Source organism: Microtus pennsylvanicus, chromosome 1 (genome assembly GCF_037038515.1).
Source record: "Microtus pennsylvanicus isolate mMicPen1 chromosome 1, mMicPen1.hap1, whole genome shotgun sequence".
Taxonomy (NCBI): domain Eukaryota; kingdom Metazoa; phylum Chordata; class Mammalia; order Rodentia; family Cricetidae; genus Microtus; species Microtus pennsylvanicus.
Window position 1 is genome coordinate 153,612,080 of NC_134579.1, and position 18,095 is coordinate 153,630,174.

Consider the following 18,095-nt stretch of genomic DNA (forward strand, 5'->3'; position numbering starts at 1 on the left):
ATGTTCTTGCCTAAAGTAATTAGACTAGCCATAGAGGCAATGTATTCAACCTTGGCATCGATTACAGTATCTTTTCTTTAAAAAACTTAGAAAGGAGGAGCTCTTGGGAGTACCAGGTCAGTAGGGAAACCAGGAATATTAACCACACGAGGTTGTCTCCTTAAGGAAGGAAATGGACATTTGTTTTTTACTCAGAAGGCTGGCCATATGTTGTTAATGACCTGGTGACCTCTGTTATCCATAGAGCCAGATCTCACCCACTGACTCCAGAATGTTCATTCCAGACTTTCCTTCCCTAGATCTTTCTCTTTAGCTTTGCTTCTTAGCCAATAGAAGCCATCCTTACAGGAGATGTCTGTCACATGTACTTTATAAACTGTGCTATTGACCTCTACACTGTCTATATGATCTGGATGATCAACAACACGCCAGACTCCTCTCTAGTCCCTTAAACTAATATATGTAGCCTATCCTTGAAAAAAATGACATGTACTTTGAGTTGAGTTTTGATGTAATTATGCCTCGTTCTGCAACACAGAATGTATTACATTTTGTAATTGTAGAAATATTTTTTTTAAACTGTATTATATTTAAATAGGTTTAGAATAAAACACCTGATGTTAGACTCCGTAGAGGTTTGAGCCTACACCAACTAACTTGGGCTGAACCGAGTTTTCCTTCTTGTCTCTTGTGGTTTATTACCTACCGCACTCAAACTCTGAGCCTTTTCTCCAGTGTTCAGGCAGTTCTCAATTCACTCAAGTTGACAACCGACATATACTGGTACAACTCTGAGATCCTTCAGTCTCTGTCTGCTATCAATCTCCCCTGTGGAAATTTTTTGTGTCTTTTTAATTGTTTTTTTTAATACAGTTTTTTTTTCATTTTATATAGCTATCCCCATTCCCACTCCCTCCCCTCCTCCTGCCTTCCCAACCTCCTCTCCCCATCCACTGCTCAGAGTGGGTAAGGCTTTGGAAAAATCAATTTTATAGTTCCATGTGAAACTGGAACTGATTGACTAGTCTAGACACCTAGCTTATGTAACTATGTTATATTTTATGTTACTCCTGTGTCACAAAGTAGGCCTTAATTCTGCATGTCTGGATAATGTTTTTAGCTTACATAATTATGGCGCTTTATAATTAATGAACAATTCCTTGAGTTCTTATTAAAGAACTTTAGAGCAAGTATGGAGCAGCTAATGACACTTATCACTAACTAATTCCCAACTGATCATACCTGGTCATGGAGCAGATGCACTGTATGTTTCTTTCCCATAATTTCAAAGGAACTGCTCTACTGTTTTCCATAATATGGTCAAATTTTGCAAGTGAACGACTGCAAACAATAGTCAAGGGAGTGTTCAAAGATCAATATAAATAAAAGAACAACTAAATCTCTAGAAATAAAAAGCAGATATTAATGAATTCCTTGAGGAATTTGAAGGATATTCAATGAGCTAAGCAAGAAGAACACCAAGTAAATGAAGTCAGAAAATTCACAGAATAAAAGGAAAGTTAAGCAATACAAAGATGACAGACTGTAGCTCTGAATGCTACAACATGAGAAAAATAGGTGAGAAATCTTCAACTTTGGGGAAAGAGGCATCACTCACTATCTCCACTAATCCTACCTAGGAGAAACCAGAGGACACATGGAGAATTCAGTATCTTTAAACTAACAAAGAGGGAAGGATCTGATGAGCAGCAATAGAAATGGGATGTGTCCTCTCAACAGAAGCTGGTACTAGGGGATAGTGGAAGTCACAGCAGCAACATGGAATTCAACAGCAGTGGAGAGATGAAGGTAAAATGCAGCAAGATTAAAGCTGCAGTGAGGAGCAACACATGCAGCCAACGCTCCTCAGGGAGGAATATGGATGATCTTCAGGACCTTAGAAGCTCAAGGGCAAACCGCAGCACTGAAGTTAGTGTGACAGTGAGAATGTCACTTTGTGTTTATTTTCAGTGGATTTCACTTATGAACAGCATGGAAGAGTTTGTTGTGTATGACTTAGGACATATGAACATGCAGCTCTTAATTCTGAGTCCTGTTTGGCATCATGAACTATTTAGAATAGGAGCATATCCTTTCCACATCATACATGACTCATCAGTGAGGTGGTTTTGAGATCTGGGGCCTGTCATTACACCACTGAATAAAAAAAAACTGTGCTGCTTGAAATAATTCACCATCCTTCCATAGCAGACTTCTCTACAGATCAGAAGCTGGGGGACAGCATTTTACTGAATTATAAATTCTTCCATGATTAGAGAGGATCCTCTCAAAAGTTACTGCTGTGTTCTTAACTATAACATCAATGTGATATACCTTCTTTTGCTACATTACAATGGGCGCAGGATGTTCTTCAGCTCGGGCTCCATGGGCACAAACAACTACTCCCCTATAAGGATCATCCCAAGTCTTCTAACGCTGACATGGGGTGTCGGCTATGGCATCACATATGCAGGATCCATACTTACTCTCACACTAGCAGTGATACCTCCAAGTTCTTTGTTCTGTTGTTATCTGAATCTGTATACAATGCCTCCAGATTGTCTACTGTTTCTTTCTTTTTGTTATTTCAGCACTAATTTTTTATTAAGCATTGTTGAATACCATCTTTTCTCATTTTACATTGCTAACCCCACACACTAATAATGGGGCACTTCAACACCCTATTCTTACCACTGGACAGTGAACCAGGCAGAAACTTAACACAGAGAGCAAAAGAGAACTAACAGATGTCATGACTCAAATGGAATTAACAGACATCTATAGAACATTCCATTCAAACAAAAAAGAATATACCTTCTTCTCAGCACCTCATGGAGTCTTCTCTAAAATTAACAAAGCAAACCTCAACAGATACAAAAAAACTGGAATAACCCCCTGTATCTTATCGGATAACCATGATGTAAAGTTAGAATTTAACAACCACATAATTGCAGAAAGCCTATAAACTCATGGAAATTGAACAGTGCTCAAGTGAATCACTCCCCGGTCAAGAAAGAAATAAACAAAGAAATTAAAGACTTCCTAGAAATCAATGAAAAAGAAGTCACAACATAACCAAACCTATGGGACACTATGAAAGCAGGGTTAAGAGGAAAGGTCATAGCACTAAGTGCTTACATAAAGAAAGTGGAGAAATTTCACACTAGCAACTTAACAGCACATCTGAAAGACATAGAACAATAAGAAGCACACTCATCCAGGAGGAGCAGATGACAGGAAATAATCAGAGGGTTGAAATCATTAAAATAGAAACAAAGAAAACAATTCAAAGAATTAATGAAACAGAGCGCTAGTTCTCTGAGATTTACAAGATAAATAAACCCTTATCCATACCAATCAAAAGGCAGAGAGAGAACATCCAAATAAACAAAATCAGAAGTGAAAATAGGAACATCATAACAGACACCAAGGAAAATTAAGAGAATCATTTGCTCATACTACCAAAACCTGTACTTCACAAAATTGAAAACTGTAAAAGAAATGGATAATTTTCTGGATATGTATGACATACCAAAATTAAATGAAGACCAAGTGATAAATTTAAATAGACCTATAACCTGCAAGGAAACAGAAGCAGTCATCAAAAGTCTCCCAACCAAAATAAACCCAGGGCTGAATAGTTTCAGTGCAGAATTCTAACAGAACTTTAAAGAAGAGCTGATAGCTATACTCTTCAAAGTATCCCACGTAAGAGAAACAGAAGGAGCATTACCAAACTCTTTTTACGATGCTACAGATACCTTGACACTGAAAACACAGAAACACTAAACCAAGAAAGAGAATTACAGACCCATCTCCCTCATGAACATAGATATGAAAATACTCAATAAAATACTGGCAAACTAGATCCAACACATTAAAAAAAATCATTCAACATGATAAAATCGGCTTCATTTCAGAGATGCAGGGATGATTCAACATGAAAGTTTTTCACTGTAATCCACCATATAAATAAACTAAAAAAAAAACCCATATGATTATCTCATTAGATGCTGAAAAAGCATTTGACAAAACCCAACAACCCTTCATGATAAAGGTCTTGGAGAGATCAGGGATACAGGGAACATATCTAAATATAATGAATGCAATATACAGTAAGCCAACAGCCAATATCAAGTTAAATGAAGAGAAACCCCAAGTGATTTCACTAAAATTAGGAACAAGACAAGGCTGTCCACTCTCTCCATATCTATTCAACATAATTTTTAAGTTCTAGCTAGAATAATAAGACAAGAAAAGGAGATCAAGGGGATACAAATTGGAAGGGAAGCAATTCAACTTTTACTATTTGCAGATGATATGACAGTATACATGTGACCCCAAAAACTCAACCAGGGAAATCCTACAGCTGATAAATACCTTCAGTAATGTGGTATGATACAATATCAACTCAAAAAAATCAGTAGCTCTCCTATATACAAAAGATAAAGAAGCTGAGAAAGAAATCAGAGAAACATCACCCTTAGCCACAAATAACTAACCAAAGAGGTGAAAGACCTGTTTGACAAGAACTTTAAGTCTTCTAAGAAAGAAACTGATGAAGATAAGAGAAAATGGAATGATCTCCCCTGCTCTTGGATAAGTAGGATCAACATAATAAAAAATGGCATTCCTACCAAAAGCAATCTACAGATTCAACCCCATAAAATTCCAATACAATTCTTCTCAGACCTCAAAAAAAAAACCAATATGCAACTTCATATGGAAAAACAAAGTCCAGGATAGCAAAAACAATCCTGTAAAATAAAGGAACTTCTGGAAGCATCACCATCCCTGACATCAAGCTCTATTATAGAGCTACAACAATGAAAACAGACTGGTAATGGCATAAAAACAGAGAGGATGGCCAACCAAATCGAATCAAAGACCTGGATATTAATCCACATACCTATGAACACCTGATTTTTTACAAAGAAGCTAAAATTACACCATGGAAAAAAGAAAGCATCTTCAAAAAATGGTGCTGGTATAACTGGGTGTCAACATGTAAAAGAATAAAAATAGATCCATATTTATCACCATGCACAAAACTCAAGTCCAAATGGATTAAGACCTCAGTATAAATCCAACCACACTAAGCCTGATAGAAGAAAAAGTAGGAAGTAGCCTTCAATGCATGGGCACAGGAGACCACTTTTTAAATATAATACCATCAGCACAGACACTGAAAGCAACAATGAATATAATGGGACCCCCTGAAACTGAGAAGCTTCTGTAAAGCAAAGGACACAGTCAATAAAACAAAAAGGCAGCCTACTGAATGGGAAAAGATCTTCACCAATGCCATATCAGACAAAGGACTGATCTCCAAAATGTATAAAAAACTCAAGAAATTAGACATCAAAATACCAAGCAATTCAATTAAAAATGAGGTACAGATGTTATAGAGAATTCTCAACAGAAGAATCTCAAATCGCCAAAAGTTACTTAAGGAAATGTCCAACATCCTTAGTCATCAGGGAAATACAAATCAAAACAACTGTGAGATACTACCTTAAACCTGTCAGAATGCCTAAGATCAAAAACATCAATGATAGTTTATGGTGGAAGGTTGCAGAGTAAGGGGAACACTCATCCATTGCTCGAGGAAATGCACAGTTGTAGAACCATTCTGGAAGTCAGTATGGCAGTTTCTCAGAAAATTGGGAATCAATCTACCTCATGACCCAGTAATACCACTCTTGGGCATATACCTAAAGGATGCTCAATCATAATCCAAGGACATTTGTTCAACTATGTTCATAGCAGCATTATTTGTAATAGCCAGAACCTGGAAACAACCTAAATGCTCCGCAACTTAAGAATAGATAAAGAAAACGTGGTACATTTATACAGTGGAGTAACTAATCAGCGGTAAAAAACAATGATATCATGAAATTTGCATGCAAATAGATGGAATTAGAAAAAAAACTATCCCAAGTGAGATAACCCAGGCCCAGAAAGATGAGCATGGTATGTACTCTTTCATAAGTGGGTACTAGCTTTAAAGCAAAGGATGAAGAGCTTACAGTCAATGACCACAGAGAAGCTAAGTAACAAAGATAACCCTAAGAGTAACATATACAGATCCCCCTGGAAAGGGAAAATAAACAAGATTTCCTGAGAAAATTGGGAGCATGGGGATGGGGAGAGTAGGGAGCACCGAAGGGGAGGAGGGGAGGAGAAGGGGAGGGGTGAGGAGAACTTGAGGGAATGAGATAGTCAAGATGTGGTAATGACAGAGATGGAGAGCAAGGAAAGAGAAACCTGGTACTAGAGAAATTCCCAGGAATCCAGAAGGATGACCTCAGCTAAGACGCTAAGCAATAGGGGAGAGGGAATCTGCCCTATAGTCAGATTCATGACTATCTTAAATATTACCATAGAACCTTCGTCCAGCAACTGATGGAAGCAGAGGCAGAGACCTGCATCGGAGCACTGGATTGAGCTCCCAAAGTCCAGCCGAAGATTGGGAATAGTGAGAATATGAGCAAAGAGGTCGAGACCATGATGAGGACACCCACTGAAACAGCTTACCTGAGCTAATGGGAGCTCACCAACTTTGACCGGACAGGGAAGAAACCAGCATAGGACCAAACTAGGCTCCCAGAATGTGGGTGACAGTTGTACGTCTGGGGCAGACTGCGAGGCCACTGGCTGTGAGACCAGGATTTATCCCTATTGCTTATATTGGCTTTAGGGGCTACATTCTCTTTGGAGAGATAACTTGCTCAGTTTAGATACTGTAGAGAAGGCCTCAAAGCAATGTGTCTTACCCTCTCTACGGAGTGGATGGGGAGGAAGATTGGAGAGAATGGAAGGAGGGGGAGGAAATGGGAACTAGGATTGGCATGTAAAATAGAAAAGAGATATCTTTTTTTTTAAATAAAATAAAACTAGAAAAAAATAAAATGTAAGTCAACAGAATTTAAGAGAAGACATCACTACCTATTTGTAGGCAAAACTTTTTTTTATCATCTATTTAACCAACCAATTAGAAAAGCTTTATACTATCTGTTATTGCTTCTGTTTATTTAGTGACAATTTTAATAGTATTTTTAAATTAATTTTATTTTATGTATATGAGTATTTTGCTTGATGAGTATCTGTGCGTTATGTTCCTGGCATCCATGAAGCTCAGAAGAGGGTGTTAGGATCCTTTGAACTGTAGTTACAGTCAATCGTGAGCCGCCATGTAGGGGCTGGAAATTGAACCTGGATTCTCTGGAAAAGCAACCAGTGATCTTAACCACTGATCCATCGCTGTAGCTCTGACTAGTTTTTCTTTCTTTTTTTAAAGGAAGAAAACAAAGGAAAAGAACTAACCAAGCAGAAGAGATTTCTGAAATAAAAACATGAATTTGCCAAAAGGAACCGAGAATGACAGAAAAAGATGGGAAACCCCTGCATGTACTTGGAATAGGAGACATTGTAAAAATATCAGTGTTAAAAGATTTATACAATTAACTCAGAATTCACGACGATCAATTTTCTCATGATTGACTTCACAGGTCAATCCTAGAAATCCACATGGAAGCACAAAGAGTCTGAGCTATCAGAGCAACTCCAGGCACACAGAACAGGGCTTCAGTCATCCCAGCTGGGACTTCAAATGACAGCCAGAACCACAGGAACATGAACACCAATACGGTGACAGAAGAGAAGACACCTAAAGCAGTAAGAGGAGCAGATATAGAACCAGGCGAAGCTATTGAATTTCACCACAATTCCAAAAATGTATGATATAGGATGGGCAGCCTCGTCAAATGATAGTGTGGGGAAAAGTAAAGTATCTGTTCATGAAAGAAAGAAACTGGGTCCAATTCGATGAATTGTGAAACCTGCAGAGTAACACATGGGAAATAGTCCACATATAAACATAGGGACCTAGTTTCTGAACGACAGAACACAAGAATAAGAAGCAGCAAACAGGATTATGTGCAAATACAAACTTGCATGGACATGGTAATAACTGAAAGTATGAAGAAACAGCTTATACAATGGATATTTTTTTTAAAAAAATCCATCAAGTAAGTAAATAATGTTCTAATAAATACATAATCAAAAAGAAAGAAAAATTAGTAGGAAAAAGAAAACACTGCTCAAAAGCAGCTGAAACAGTCAAAATGTAAATGGCACATGCTCCACATGTTTAGTCATGAAGAAAATGTTCATCTAATGTACACTGAGTTCTTTCTGCCCAGTCAGGGTCTACACTCAAAGTCCTAAACAATAGCAAACACTGGAGCCAATGCAAGAGGAAGAACAGATATAGTATCATTGGAAATCCAACTCACTGCAGCCATCAGGCAAGACAGTGTGCAGCTTCTTGAACAACCAAACAAGCAAAAAGAGAAAACCCAAAACAGATACTCCTCAAGTTTATAAAGGAATGACATATGCTGAGGAATATCAACAACGTAGAAAGGAACTCAGAAAGAAAAAGACACATAACAGACAGAGAATAGTTAACAAAATGATGATGAGTTTATTTTTTCCTTCAGTAATTTCTTAAAATGTATGTGGACATTATTCCCAAAACCAAACATGAAAATAGGATACAGCCTCAGAAAACCCAAAACAACGTGAAATCAATATATATGTATATATGCTCATATACATATACACACACACATATATTCTATGAAAATATTTATTTTTACTTCAAATATAAGGATACAAAATGCTAAGAGTGAAGGAAGTTTTTTTTAATAAAATATGCTGTGACGAGGGTTGGTCATAATTATGGTAGGTAAGAGGAAAAACCAAATCTATCAACATACAAAAGAAAGAGTATAAACAAATGATCAAGTGGTCCATTTGCCAGAAAGCGCCATGATCAACATGAATGCATTTCACAAAAGTTTTCAAATACATGAAGCAATCACTGACAGAACAGTAGGAAGCAACTAGACAGTGATGCAGGGAAGCTTCAGTCAGTGATGTTGGAAATCACGGCAGAACATTTGTGAGAAAGACCATGAACAGCACAGAAAACCAATAACGCCTAGCAGGACTCCAGAGAATCATGCACACAAGAGCAGAAGACACTCAGTCTTCTCTAACTTCAATCAGCTTGCTCCAGGGTGGATATGTCTTAGAACAAATCTTCAAACCTAGTAAAGATCAAGGTTTGAAAAGTGTCTCCTTTGAGTGGTGGTGGTACACACTTTTAATCTCAGCACTTGGGAGGTAGAGGCACATCAATTTCTGAGATCAAGGCCAGCATGGTCCAGAGTGAGTTCCAGGAGACCCAGGACTACACAGAAAAGTCCCGTCTTGAAAAACAAACAAACAAAATACCAAAAACCAAAATAAAGTGTCTCCTGCAAGAATCTAGAAGGCTGACATCAACCGTAGCTAGAAAACAGAAGAATCCATGGAAGACATGGGAACACTGACTCACTGCTGACATGTTCTCATTCAAGCATGTGAGGAAATACAAAAGGATGTTTGTGTTCTGTAAAGATTCTACGTCATTTGTACCAAGATTGTACAGTCATTTTTTTTAATATAGAGAAAATCTCCCTGAAATTTATAAAATTTTGAGAAACCACAAAGAGTTAAAAAATTATGAAACAGCATCAAACCCAGAAGTGATTTCAAAATATATGAAAATTGTAGCAATGCATGAGGACATGAAGACAGACGACAGAGGGTACCAATGGGAAGACAAAAAGACAGACGGAGTTTACTACTCTGTTACTAAGAGTTTTAAGATATTAAGAGAGATATTAACCAAATTTTATCAAAATACTACTGGTATTACCTTAGAAGTGGAGAAATTAACCTTAAAAGATACAGAACCTGAAGGAATTGTTCTACCTAAAAACTATATCAAAATTAAAATAAGGAAAACTATTTAATATTCATATGAAGATACAACCAGTGAGATGAAGGAGAGACAGCATCACAATCAGATAAAATTATATTTGCCTCTGAGTATTAATTCCTTTTTTTGGGTGGGGGTTCAAGCAGGGTTTCTCGGTATAGTTCTAGCTGTCCTGGAACTCACTCTGTAGACCAGACTGGTCTCCATCTCACTGAGATCTGTCTGCCTCTGCCTGCCAAGTGCTGGGATTAAAGGTGTGTGCCACCACCATCCGGCTCAGTATTAATTCTTACAGAGAGTCTTCTAATAAATATAATAGGACAATCCTGAGATTATTCTCAGCAGACTTTTAAAGAATCAATTCTAATGAACCAGAATGTGGCAAAACCATTTTTATATTCTGTTTCTACTGTCACTTGAGCCCCTCCCTGCTGTGGGAATCTAATAGTCACTGTACCTAGGGTAAACATTAGGATGAATAGTTGTTTTCTAGATGTACTTTGACCCTGAAGAAACCACTGTGGAAAATACTGTTTTCTGTGATGTGTAGAGTTGTTTTTCTGAAGCAGCTTTACAGCTTTTGCATGGCTTTGGTCAAAGACTCTCTGGGCACACCCGGATAGCTTGAATTATTGTGAACACTACAGTGGCAGGAGTGTGATATTTTCCTTTAGAAAACTTACAGATTAGATCAGGGCTATGATATGAGAAACTTTTTTTCTTCTCAAAAAAACAAATGTTGTGTAATAATAAAGAAGGGCCTAAAATCCATCTTGGCGTGACCTTTCTTCGACCGACCTGAATAACACAAAACACCCAGCACCTTCCTACCCTTTCCTCAATCCTCTATCATACCTGGATCCTTTGCTGCCGTCTCCTCTCTCTTCTCCAGCCAGGGGGTTTGTTCGGCTGCACAGGTGAGCAGGTCCAACTGAGCAATGTGAGACCTGCACAGGACAAAGAGATTCTTCAGAAAGCACCTGGAACTTTTCATGGAATAAAAACGAAAGTTGCTAACACCTGACGAAAGGATAAACACGAAGGAGAGAGAAAATATCAAGACAAATGTCTCTTTCTCTAAGGATTTCACTTGACTCTCCAAGATGTGAGACTCATTCACACGCAGCTCTCAGACATGCAGTGCAAGAGAGACTGCAGGAAGATATTCTCACCCTCAGGATCCACGCTGCTACAGTTCTCCAACAGGAGATCTCTGCAGAAAGCCCTTTGAGCAGGGTCTAGACATTCCCACTCCTGCAAAAGTCCACAGTCACAGCACTGAATGTCAACAGACCCTGAAGTAAAAAAACAACAGACTGGCCACGAGTATATGGGAAAAGTGCCTTTCTTCAACCAAGGAGACAGATTTTCTGATTTAGGTGAGTGATTATTTTATTCAAACAGTGCTTTCTAATTTTGTTTTCACCTATAATGAGTTTTCTAACTATAAAAATAGTGTGGCCTGATATCCTTACAACATACATACTGTACTTGCCTGGACCTAAGAGGTTACATTAAAAACCTAGCATATGAAGATATATTTCTGAATGCTGCATTCACATCATAGAACACATAAATCTCAGATGAAAAATTAATGGGGATTAAAAGTTTGCTTAGTAAAAGTTAATGTTCTCAACCAAAGCTGTGGTACTTGACACCAGAGATTAGCACTCAAACAGTTTACAGCCAGCTCAAGTCTTTATCCCAGCTAGCTTTAGCTTTAGCTTTATCACACCTAGGCAAGGCTTCAAGTATCCCGAACACAGAGTTTTTAAGGTCAGAGGTCTCAGTCCAGGCGTCTTGCTTGGCATCGCAGGGGAAGTTCTGCAGTGTCAGCAGTTTGAAGCAAGCAGTTTTTAACAGGAGCTAAGATAGGATGTTAGAAACCCTGAGAAGGGTTTCTGCACACACAGGCAGCTAGGATGTGTGTGCAGCTGGAGGAGGTTCTCCACAAACAAACAGTTTTTAAAAAGGTTAAGAAAGTTTAGATAGAATAGAATTTGCTTCCTAGAATAGAGCTGGGTAGTTTTCCGTAGATTCTCCATCAAGGAAATCAGTTTCTAATTAACCCTGGGAACGGTCTCAGCAAGAATACAAGATGGAGGAACCTCTGCATGGTCTTGTCCTGTCACAGTGTATTTTCTGATTCAGTTAAACCTGCACGAGTTCCTCATGTGACTAATATCTACTAAGCTCTCTGGTTACCTAGTCCCAGTGGCAAAGGCCATTCTCTTGAATAGGAACGTGGAAGAACAGGGGAATTAAGAAAGCATGGATGAATTTAAATTCCAGGGGCTTTGTAACTGCTACAATGATAGCAAAGAGAACCGTGTTTGCAGACAGCATATAATACAAACGCTTTACCAGGTTATTTTGTGAAAATATTCTGGCAAGCATAAGTCCCACCTCATAGGATCTCAAACTTACTGACAACGGGACAATATTCACAAGGGAATTTAAAAAAAAAATGTGTCTTTCTGAGCAGCCTCAGCGAGCACACCCCTGGTCCCTACCCTCCTGGGTCCCAGCCCCGCAGCTCCTCTGACCTGGGAGGTTCCAGGGCCGCTGGGCTGCGGTTCCCGCCACTGCGCGGCTGACTGCTGACTTTCCCAGGCCACCGAACGTGTCACCTATGGTTACCGGGAGTTTTCACGTCCTTCCAGAGAAGCCACTGTCCTCCGCCCCGGATTCTGGGCTATGCGGCTCCCCGAGTTCCCACAGCGAATGGTGCGTTTTTCTGTCACTCTATCCTGGAACCTTAGAGCACAACCCTGGCTCCGCCCACTACAACCCGGATCTCGTCACCCTGGCTCTTCTAAACCCGCCCACGCCAGGCGCTTTCCCATTTCTCAGTTTTCCAGGCACACTCAGCTTTTTTCCTATTCCTCTTCACCGCTCTTGGGGGCCGCCCCGCCGAGACCTGCCCCACTCACTCCGCCTCAGGCCACCTTCCACACAGCTCAGGAGGTCAGGCTGCCCCGGACCCGCTCGGCACAGCCTCCCCACTGCTTGCTGCCGGCCGTGACCAGAACTGGATCTAGGAGGACGCTGCACTGCGGCGTCTGACCCCACGCTGGGTAACTTCTCGTCTTGGAATATCAGCCTTCTGGTCTTAAAAAACAAACAAACAAACAAACAAAAAATCGCACGGCGAAAGACAACAAACATCGTAAATTCTAATTGCTTTTTGTCCCATTCCCAAAATATAATATTAAAACTGAAGGGACCACGCCCACAAAAAGGGGGGTGCTTCCTCCCTGACCCCAGATTAGAACCACACCCAAACACCTATCTTCTTCACGTCTTCACAGAGAGATCCTTTATTAAGCGGGGAGTGGGTGGAGGGGGGCTCGAATTAAAGTGACTGATTTCTGACTCAGACAATAAAACAGCAGGAAGTGACCTTGAAGGTGTGATTTGTTTTTAAAGAGAAAAAAGGTGGAGGTCAGTGTTAGAAAGGACTGGGATGCAGTGGTGTGTTTTGATTGGGCAAGTTAATTAGATTAGGTAAAGGGAGATTTCGGTTGCTGGAATTAAAAAACTTGATAGCTAGACAAGGTAGTCAACCAAGGACAGAAGACACAACAGGCATGAAGTAGAGAGTAAAATCTGGAGTCTCTCTTGGTTAAATGACCCCAGTAGGAAAATAATTTTATTTCTTTCCTTCACACTGATGCATTTGTGGAACAGCACTTAATGAAAAGAGAGGCCATGAATTTGAAAGAGAGCAAGAAGGAGTATATGGAAAGGTTTGGAGGAAGGAAAGGAAAGGGGAAAATGATTTAGTTATAGTATAATCATAAAAACTAAAAGGAATAGTTTTTTTTAAAAGAAATGAAGAGCTGGGGGGTGGTGGCGCACGCCTTTGATCCCAGCACTAAGGAGGCAGAGGCAGGTGGATTTCTATGAGTTCAAGGCCCAGTCTGCTCTACAGAGTGAGTTCCTGGATAGCTAGAACTGATACACAGAAAAACCGTCTCCAAAACCAACAAACAAACAAACACACAACAGCAAAACTCAACCAAGCAACCAATACACAAACAACAACAAAAAAATGAAGATATTGCTGCCTCAAATAGTTTGTCAGAACAGTTTAAATCACAACGGAATTAGCCCACTGTCTCATTAACAATCTAGGTATATTTTAATTAGATCAAGTCCTAATTATGAAAAAGGATCTCTCTGCAAACAAGCTTATCCTAAAATCTTAAGTTTGCATAACAAAAAGCTGTTTAGATTTTTATCATTAATAAAGGTATATCTTAAGAATTGAGTCACCCTTTAAATGTAAAATACCAGGTTTTCACTTTTTCATAAGGCAGCAAAGAAGTTTTAAAGTATTTTTATTTTACAGGTTTTGAGTGTTTTGGCTGGGTATAGGAGAATGTACCACATGCTCACAGCGCTGCAGAGAGCAGAGCATTGAATTCCCTGTAACTGGAGTCACAGACAGCTGTGAGTCACCCTGTGGGTGCTGAGACCAAACCTGTGTAGTAGGATATCTCTCTAGTCGAGTAACTATATCTAGAGTAAACATCAGAATGAAGTAGTTGTTTTTATGGAAGTACTTAGACCTTGAAGAAATAGATCATTGTGGAAAGCAGTGACTGTTTTCTGTGGTTTATAGAACTGTTTTCTTTTTTGTTTTTAACAGCACACTTCCATTATTATTATTATTATTATTATATTACTTTAAAAAATACCAATCCAAATCCCCACTCCCTTCACTTTTCCCACTTCCCCTAACCCCCTTCAATCCTAAGAGAGGACAAGGCACCCTGCCCTGTGGAAAGTTCAAGGCCCTCCGTACTACATCTAGGCTGAGCCAGGCATACATCCAAAGAGAATAGGATTCCCAAAAGCCAGTACATGCAGTAGAGACAAATCCCAGCGCCACTGTCAGTGGCCCCTCAGTCTGCCCCAACTGTCAACCACATTCAGGGGGACTAGTTTGATCCCATGCTTGTTTACTCCCAGACAGTTTGGAGTTGGTGAGCTCCCATCATCAGCTCAGGCAAACTGTCTCAGTGGATGACCCCTCATGGTCTTGACCTCCTTGCTCATACTCTCACTCCTTCCACTCCTCAACTGGATCTTGGTAGCTCAGTCCAGTGCTCCCTTGTGGGTCTCTTCCTCTGTTTCCATCTGCTGTTGGATGAAGGTTCTATGGTGACTTTTAAGATAATCATCAGTCTGACTACAGGACATTTCCTTTTTAAAAAAAATTTTAAAGAACTTGTTTTTCATTTTACATACCAACCACAGTTCCCCGTCCCTCCACTCTTCCCACGCCCATTCTCACCACCTTCCCCCTACTCAAACTCCTATCCACTCTTCATAAAAATTATATATTTGTAATGAAGCTATCACAATATAACAGAAGTTTAATGCATGTTTTTAAATTTTTAATATGAGTATTTTATTTATTATTATTGATGCGTATTTATGTGTGTGGCCACAGTATGCATGTAAAGATGAGAGGAGAACTTGGGGCTGGTTCTTTCATTCCACTGGCGATGAAACTCAGGTTCCCAGGCTTACAAAGCAAACACTTTTTCCTGTTGAGTCATTTCACAAGCCTGAAAATATGTTTTTATTTGCAGAATTCCTCTTCAATATTCAGTACTGAAAGAAAAAAATTGATTACATTTGCATGGCAATTTGGAAATACTTTCACAAATTTGCTTCAAAGTACTCTAAAATAGTCCAGGCAGGTATTATTATTCCCATCCAGAAATTAAGGCCACGTATTGAGGGCAGTAAATGAAATGATGTCTGCTCACTGGTAAAACCACGCTGGCTTAGCTTTGCATCCTGCCAATCAGTATCTTTCTACTGTGCAGAACTACCTCTGCCCTTGTACATTCTAGACAACAGTCCTATCAGGTGAGTGGCTGTGGAACAACAAAATTTTGATAAAATGAAACAAAATAATTGATACAAGTACATAATGAATTTTATGAATTTATTAGTAAGAATAAAATCATGACTATTGCAGGATCATGGACTTAACTGGAGATTATAGTGTCCAGGAAATAAACCTGGTTCAAAAACAATGTTGCCTACTTTTTTCAAATATGCAGAATTAGTGTATGTGTTTGTGTGTGTGTGTGTGAAGAGAAAAGGGTCTAGGAAGAGGAGTGAGAGACATTTAGAGTTAGGGAAGAAGAGGGTGGGTAATAGAACACTTGAAACATGGAAATGGAAAGGAAAGAGGGGCAGGGATGGAACCAGCAGTTGCCTTGGGAATGGGGAGTTCACTGTCATAGCAAGATGAGTGAGAACAAAGTACAACATGTATGAAATTACTGTGAATGTGAGCTAATGAAACTCAATAGTGTATGAACATTTCCAACGTATGAATTAAACAACATATAGCAAAAGTTAATAAATCAATCAATACACATGCTCCATAAACACTATTCTTAGGCAAAGGAAGACACTCAGACATAAAAATGAAGACATTAAAACTAAAAAAAATTAATCTCTCTTAGTGTTAGTAATGGATCTGAGCATCTCAAGAAAATGGCCAGGCAAAAATTTTACTTTTGTGGAAGGGAGCATAATGGTGTCAAGCTCAACAAGCAAACACACCCAGCAGGGGTCGCTCGAGGACTTCTTCCATAAAGGAAAGAGGTTAGTGCTTAAATGGTCACAGCTCACCTCACATACTTATGATAGTGGCTGGGTTAAAACAATGCAGTTACTACCAGAACATAGTTTTGAGCACCGACATGAAACCTTTATTGAACATTTCACCTCAAGAACAATTGATCATGGACAAGTTTTACCAAGGAGCTTCTTTGCCTTTTTTTTTTGAAATAGAATTCTGCCTTATTTATCTTTTTGACAGAAACAAACAGTACATTTTGATTACATTTTTGTACATTTAAGAATGTTCAGTGAGTGCCAGGAGTGGTGGGGCATGTCTTTAATCCCAGTATTCTAGAGAGAAAGAGAGAGAGAGAGAGAGAGAGAGAGAGAGAGAGAGAGAGAGAGAGAGAGAGAGAGAGAGAGAGACAGGTGGATCTCGTTGAAACAATACCAGCCAAGACTATATAGAAAAATCTCAGTCCATTTAAGGCTAGTTAATTAGACTTGTTTCAGAAAAAAATAATGTCTGGGAGCAGGAGAGATGTCTCAGTGGTTAATGTACTGGCTGTTCTTCCAAAGAATGCAGGTTTTATATCCAGTATTCCCATGACGGTACATAATCACCTTAACTCCAGCCCAGGGGATCTGTTGCCCTCTTCTGGCTTCTGTGAGCACTGCATGCAGATGGCCCACAGACATACATGCAGACAAAACAACCATACACATAAAATAAAAATAAATAAATCTCTTTTAAGAAGCCCAGTGTACCCGTCTATGGTAATGCTGTCACTCCTTGCATCACATCTACAAAGAAAAAAGCAAATATATTTTATTTGTCTGGTTTTAACAGATAATTCCTGAGATCAGTCCAATGAAGCATTGGTTTTAGAGTGAGTAGCCTAAGATAGATGCTGTCTACTACGTTGGTTTTAGATGTTACTAATGGCTTGTTCTAAAGTGCTGTGGGTCAACCCTAGAGCTTCACCATACTAGCCAAGTGCTTTAAGACCCAGCTATCTCACTAGTCCTGCTAACAATTATTGAACTCTGTTCCCAAATGCCACTAGTATTTACTGTGGAAGCACCAGCTTGTGCATCCCAAGAGGCTCACTGTAACCAGGAGAAAGCAGAGTACACAAAGAGAAGGCAGACAACCCTCCCCTCTCTAAGAAAATACAGAGTGGAATTGGGGACCATTTCCAGGAGGAAGGTATTGAGATGAGATTTGAAGAGGCAAATTCCTGTTCTGCTAGAAGGGGATGGGGTCTAGAGTTTAGGAGTTGGGAGAGATATCTTGGTGGTCAAGAACACTTTTTGCACTTCTTAATAACTTGGGTTCAAATTCAAGAACCTACATAGTGGTTCCCACCATCCTGTAACTCCAGTTCCATGGATCTAATGCCCTCTTCCAGTCTCTAGGGGCATACATGGCACAGACATACAGACAGACAAAACACCCATATATGTAGTGTTTTTTAAAGGGAATTATGAGAATGATTGAGGCAAGTGTAGTAACAGAAAGGACAAGGAATTTGAGACAGTTACTTATCCCCCCCCCCTTTTTTTTTACAATGCTGGCTCTTTATTCCTTTCAAAAATCAGAAAGCCAGGGTCAAAGAGATGGCTTCATGGTTAAGAAGCTCAAGGAGATCTGGAATAACGATCCAAC

General features: G+C 39.4%; 1 protein-coding gene across 1 annotated transcript in view; it reads right to left on the bottom strand.

The window, feature by feature from the left end:
- The window catches only part of Znf761 (zinc finger protein 761), a 29,972-nt gene extending 17,373 nt beyond the window's left edge, over window positions 1–12,599 (bottom strand). Inside the window, 2 exon segments of the mRNA XM_075942889.1 lie at window positions 10,688–10,779; window positions 12,379–12,599. The gene's annotated coding sequence lies outside the window, so the exon portion shown is untranslated.
- Window positions 12,600–18,095: the final 5,496 nt, after the last annotated feature.